The 6329-nt window shown below is 51.2% G+C and overlaps 1 pseudogene; it reads right to left on the bottom strand.

Moving 5' to 3' along the window:
• Positions 1–5234: 5234 nt before the first annotated feature.
• On the bottom strand, positions 5235–5730 carry LOC113618741 (28S ribosomal protein S17, mitochondrial-like; annotated as a pseudogene).
• Positions 5731–6329: the final 599 nt, after the last annotated feature.

Here is a 6329-nt window from a genome sequence, read left to right as displayed (position 1 = left end):
GCCCCCTTCAGCCCTGAAGTGGACGGAACCCCGACGCGGCGGCTGGCGAGAGCCCCCGCCCCTCCACGGACGGCCGCCGGGGGGCGGCCAGGACGCCGGGGTCCCGCGCCGCTGGGAGCGAGGTTGTCGAGGTCAGAAAGACATTTAAGGAAATATTTGCCAAATAGAGTCGGGTGGGGTCCAGTTCTCGTCCGTTCCCTAGACAGCCCGCGTGCGCTGACCACCTGCGACGTGCCTGGCACAGTTCCAGTTGCTGGGGACACAGTGGTGAGCGAGTCGGGCCCAAACCTTCGCCCTTGCGGGGTCGGCGATCCAGAGGAGGCGGGCGAGGGGACCGAGTGACGGGAGTGCCGCATACCCTGCACATCAGGCCTGCAGGCTCCTGGGCGAGCTTTCTCAAGCCTGGCAACCTCTCTGGTCCCCAGTGCTTTGTCCCAAGACAGGACTGAGTGATGACGCCCGCGGCTGACCCGCGTCCTCGGGCTTAGCTGCAGGCGACCTTCTCCAGGTACCGCGGCCCCGCACCTACCGGGTCTGGGCCTGCCCTTTCCAGATGCCAGAACGGGGTGGGAGGGACACCAGCGGTCCGGCCCCCAGGGAGTCAGCCCTGCCTTGGGAGGCGGTTCTTACCAGGCACAGACCCCAGCCAGGCTTGTGCATAATCAAGGACAGCACAGAACTGGGGCTTCAGCCCACAGCGGTGCCCTCTCCCTGGAGAGAGGGAGCTCCTGCCTGGCCAACCCCTTTGTTCACCCCTTTGTTCCCCGCAGGCCGGCTTCCTTGCCTGCGCCCAGAGATCTGTGTCATAGCGCAGAATCGGGCTAGTACCTCTTGTGGATGAGGACAGCAAACTTGGAGGTGCTCCCAAGCTTGTTGGCAGACCAAGAGGGGTGGGGACTGGTGTACCAGGCGTGGCCGGGGCCCTTTTCCGAGGAGGGCACGCTGCCCCTCAAGTGAAAAGAAGTCGCATGCAGTGAGCAGGAGGAAGGGTGCCCCAGACAGGGGGCAGCTCGTGGTGCAGGGGGGGCCCCCAGCCCGGCCTCCTGGTTCCTCCCGTCCCAGCCGCTATGTTTCTTCCTCTGCCCCCTCCCGCCCACAGCTTGGACCCGAACCTCATCATCTCCGTACCTGTGTACGAGCCCCCCTTCAGATTCCCCTCTGCCACCAGAGCCACAGCGCCCCGGCCTTTGCACTTCATCAAGACCTGTGAGGGGAGAGGGTCAGGGAGCACCCAGTGCCTCACTCGTCTTCAGGTACTTGGGCGGTGGAGAGGTCAGCAGTCCAGACCCTTCCCGTCAAGCCTGCTGTCCTCCGAGATTGGAGTGAGGCCCGACCCTGCTTTTATTCTACTTGAGTCGGTTTTTCTTCCTTCCGCCAGCAATCCCGAAGCCCAGCACTACGTGTTGAGACTGTGTCCTGATGTGTGTGTCAGACATAAAGTACTGTTACGTGTATGTTGGTGTCTTTGGTGGACAGGTGCGATTGTGCTGATCTTGTATCCACATTTTAGCTTTCCATCCCCCTAGGATGAAACCCTCACCTTGCTTCCAGTTGCCCCACCCTATGGACAGTCTACAGTGAGGACCCTCCTACAAGGCCCTCTCAGACTACATGTAAGAGTCTGGGGGTTGCATGCCCCAGCGTCGGGGTGTTGGCCAGAGGTCACCAGGTAGTGTTAAAGAGGGCTGCTAAAAGTTCTCTAGGCGGACTGTGCTGGTTCACTTCCCACAGTTGACGCAGGCTTGCGAGAGCCAATTGCTAAATTTTCAGGAATTTTATAAGCTTGTCATTAAACACTGCCATTGTTAAAAATGTAACTTCAGGGCTCCCCTGGTGGTGCAGTGGTTGAGAATCCGCCTGCCAGTGCAGGGGACACGGGTTCAAGCCCTGGTCCGGGAAGATCCCACATGCCGCAGAGCAACTAAGCCCGTGTGCCACAACGACTGAGCCTGCGCTCTAGAGCCCGTGAGCCACAACTACTGAAGCCTGTGCACCTACAGCCCGTGCTCCGCAACAAGAGAAGCCACCACAGTGAGAAGCCCGTGCACCACAACGAAGAGTAGCCCCCGCTTGCCGCAACTAGAGAAAGCCCACGCGCAGCAACAAAGACCCAATGCAGCCAAAAATAAATAAATAAAATAAATTTTTTAAAAAATGTAACTTCATTGTATTGTATTCATTCACTATTACCCATTTCTGTCTGTTGTAACTGACTGGGATGGTGGAGGTCTGTATAACGTTGTACACCGCGCTTCTCATCGAACCCCACTTTCACAGATAACACACTGGCAGCTTGAACGCAGCAAAGGTGGGAGTACTTACACCACGGATATTGGCAAATGCCACAGATCAGGGCTTGATTGTCTAGACTTAAAGTGATAGAGAGAATGCTAACAATGAAGATCAAACTTAAAAGTATGTTGTGTCCGTAGTCATTACATTGTAAATAGCACACACATGATGTATAAACATATTCTGTAACCTAATTTCTTTCCTCAGTGGAGTATATGTCCAGTGAACCCAAACATCTTTAGTTTTTCTCTTAATGAAAAGCAAAAGTAGCAAAACTTAGGCTTGTTTAGCAGTTAATGTTCCAGTGTCTTATTTGGGAATGACCTGGGTACTCGAGGAATTCCTGCTGTGAATGGAAGATATTACCTATCAATATGTCATGTCAGTAAACAAAGGATGTTGTAGCCATCAGTCGCTACAGCCGCATCCCGGACGGTGAGCCACGAGGGAGCTCAGGATGGAGACAGGACGCCACCATCAAACCGTCAGCCGCTGCATCTGCCCCGCCCCGCACAGGGCACCCGGAGGAAGCTCAGGCTGCCAAAGCACGGGATACTGGCCCCAGATGGCTACGATGCGTAGCAAAGGAATGATGTCATTAACGGTGATCCTTTGAAGCTCCGACTACCTGGTCTTTGTTACAAAATACCCTTTGCATCCTGGCCCCTCCCTCACCTCTTCAGAGCAGTCTCTCTGCATTATCTGAGATGCTGTATCCTGGACTTAAGTCCTCAGTTTTGTCCACCAAATAAAACAACTCAACTTTTAGGTTGTGCTTTTTTTTTTTTCTTTTCAGTCTACACCATCTAACTTAATTTAGCAGCTCCAAGTTACTAAAAACCTGGAGGAACCATTTTAAGAAGACAGTCCTAGAACATAATTATTCCTAAAGAGTTCATCTAAAAACTCTTACCTCATATACACTTAATTTACTTAAAAGTTTTGACTTGGCCTCTGTGCACCAGTGCCAAATCAAATCTTGGAGGTAGAGTTTTGGGTGAAGTAGAAAAGAATGGCTTTATTGCTTTGCCAGGCAAAGGGGGACACAGGGGCTCATGCCCCTCAAAACTGTCCCAACCCGGGAGGATTTGGTGAGTTTTATAGCAATGGTTCAAAGGCAGGTTGCTGATAAGGATCTGAGTGTGTGCAGGGCCTGTGCTCCTTTAATCTGGCCTCAGGTGGTCTCTTGATGAGCTTCTCTGGAATGAAGAATGCTAACATCTTCCATTTGTTGGGGGTTTTAGTTCTGTAAAGAGCTCAAAGATATTGTTATGTGCATCCCTTGAGGGGGAACCAGGACCCTGCCCCAAGGCTGCACCATTGTTTCTTGGCCACTCCTCCCTTATTTCTGCATCCCCTCCCTTCCCTGATGAGCAACTGTTCAAATCTACCCCTTGGGACTCAGGGAAGGTCATGGAGGCTGGAGTCTGATCTCTACAAACAAGAAACGGGGGACAAAGAAAGATTTGCATGCCCAGGAGTCTCACAGGGTCCTGCTCTGTTCCAGTTTTATCATATCAAGTTATTTTTCTTGCTGACAAGTTTTGTAACAGGAATAATCAGATCTTAATTTGACTTGCAGTAAAGCTAAGTACAATAAAAGTATTACACTTAATGCTGATGAGTCTAAAGACATGTCTGTATTAATTAAACCAAACTTGTTTTCATTCATTAAAAATTAATCCTAGATGATATGATCCTGAAATTCATTTAGGTTAGTCTTATGAGTATCTACATAAGCACTTAATTTCCCTTAAGCCAATTAAATAGAGCTCTTTTACAAATTAGTTTTGGCAATACCACACATCTACAAAACACACGTGCATAGATACATACAAACAGAGACCCTGCGCTTCTGAAACCAAGCAGAACCCTGTGGGGCTCCTGGGCATGAAAGCCTTTCTGTGTCCCCCATTTCTTGTTTGTAGGAAATAGACTTCAGCCTCCACCACCTTCCCTGAGTCCTAAAAGGCAGGTCCAAACAGTTGCTAATCAGGGAAGGGAGGGGATGCAGAGACAAGGGAGGAGCTGCCTAGAAACAATAGTGCAGCCTTGGGGCAGGGTCCTGCACCACAACTACTGAGCTCGTGCGCCTCAACTAAAGAGCCTGTGTGCCACAAAGTACAGAGCCCAGGTGCTCTGGAACCCGTGTGCCACAACTAGAGAGAAGCCCACCCACTGCAACGAAGATCCTGCATGCTGCGAACAAGACCCAATGCAGCCAAAACTAAGAAAATATGAACAAATAAGGGGCTTCCCTGCTGTCCAGCGGGGGGACTCCGCGCTCCCAGTGCAGGGGCCCGGGTTCCATCCCTGATCGGGGAACTCGATCCTGCATGCATGCAGCACTAAGAGTTCACGCACTGCAGCTAAGTAGTCCGCATGCCGCGGCTGAAGAGCCCGTGAGCCGCAGCTAAGACTGGGCACGGCCGAAATACATACATACATACATACATATTTTTAAATAATAAATAAATCTTAAAAAAATAAAATGAAATGAATAATACCGATTTCCATGTATGGTCATATGGCCTACCACTTTATTTTTTTTTATTATTATTATTATTTTTTTTGTGGTTCGCGGGCCTCTCACTGTTGTGGCCTCTCCCGTTGCGGAGCACAGGCTCCGGACGCGCAGGCTCAGCGGCCATGGCTCACGGGCCCAGCCGCTCTGCGGCGTGTGGGATCTTCCCAGACCGGGGCACGAACCCGCGTCGCCTGCATCGGCAGGCGGACTCTCAACCACTGCGCCACCAGGGAAGCCCTGGCCTACCACTTTATTTTTAATTTTTGAAACATGACCATAAACCTTTATGAAAAATTATAACAAGGTCTTCATTTCATGTCCTTTTAGCTATGTCATAAATACCAGAAGAGAAACTGGATGGTTTGTGAGGGAAGAGAAAACGTTTTCCATAAAGCAAATTGAGAAGTCCTTCCCTTTTGGCTCCGTTTTCTGATCCCCCTTCACTGTGTTGAAGAGAGATCAAATTCTTCCAGGTTTTTGCTTAGGTGGGTGGTTTCCAGACTGACCGGACTCTCCAGGTCCAGGTGGTTCCTGCACAGCGCTTTCCGGTCACTAGATCTATGACTTGTCCAACCTTGAAAATGGTCTCAGCCAGTTCACGCTCCACGTGCTTTGTTCGCGGGACAGGTAGAGCTCTGAGAAGCACAATACCCCCACGGTGCACTGCCGGAGAGCATCGTGGGCAAAGTAGGTTTTTCGCTTATTAAGATACTGGTCCTCTGGATGAAATCCTTTTGGAGATTCAGCTCAAATGTCTTATATAATCAAGAACGCTCTCCTTCAGCAACCTCTAATAAACAGGGATCCAGAACCAGCCTGGTCACTCTCACTTCAGCAGTTGTTTGCGTTGCTGTCCCATGACAGCACCTGGCATGGACAGATGAACGAGCTATTGACATTATGGGGCTTTGGTCACCTGGAGGGCTCCCACATGGCAGCCCATCACTTTAAATATTTAATCTAAACACTGGACAAAATATGAAACAAAGGTTTTCAGGCAGTAGACGACAGGCACTGCAGGACAGTGATCCTTGGGAGAAGGGAAACAGCAAGGTGAGTTCCGTGGTTGGCCAGCCTGCCCCTGGAGGAACGTCCCAGGCTGCAGGACACGGAGGAAGAACCCAAATAGAGCTGGCTATGCCCGTGGCTTGAAGAGACAGAGTTCAGCATCCGGGGAGCCCAAGGTGACTAGAACTTTTCGGGCAGAGTTGCAGAGGGAAAAGGCACAGCTCTGGGGCTCTGCAGTGTGTCCCCTCCAGTTCTCAGCACGTAGAGAAGTGCCCCGAGGCTGGGAAAGACCCTGGAACAGGGAAAGTGGAACAATCCTCAGAGTTCACGCGGGCTGGAAAGAGGTTCCCAATGGCCACGGGGCACTGAGTAGAGCGCGCAGAAAGCTGCTGCTTAGTATTAAGGGCAAACTGGCTCAGACTAAGGGGTTTTCGGAGCCCACCTAACGAAGCCTGAAAGGAAGACCAAAAGGATCAAATTATTTCCAAGTAACTAACTGCAT

The sequence above is a fragment of the Aethalodelphis obliquidens genome, unplaced genomic scaffold (genome assembly GCF_003676395.1).
Source record: "Aethalodelphis obliquidens isolate GAN/ISIS:26980383/991018 unplaced genomic scaffold, ASM367639v1 scaffold6, whole genome shotgun sequence".
Lineage (NCBI taxonomy): Eukaryota > Metazoa > Chordata > Mammalia > Artiodactyla > Delphinidae > Aethalodelphis > Aethalodelphis obliquidens.
This window is presented reverse-complemented; position numbering and strand designations above follow the sequence as displayed.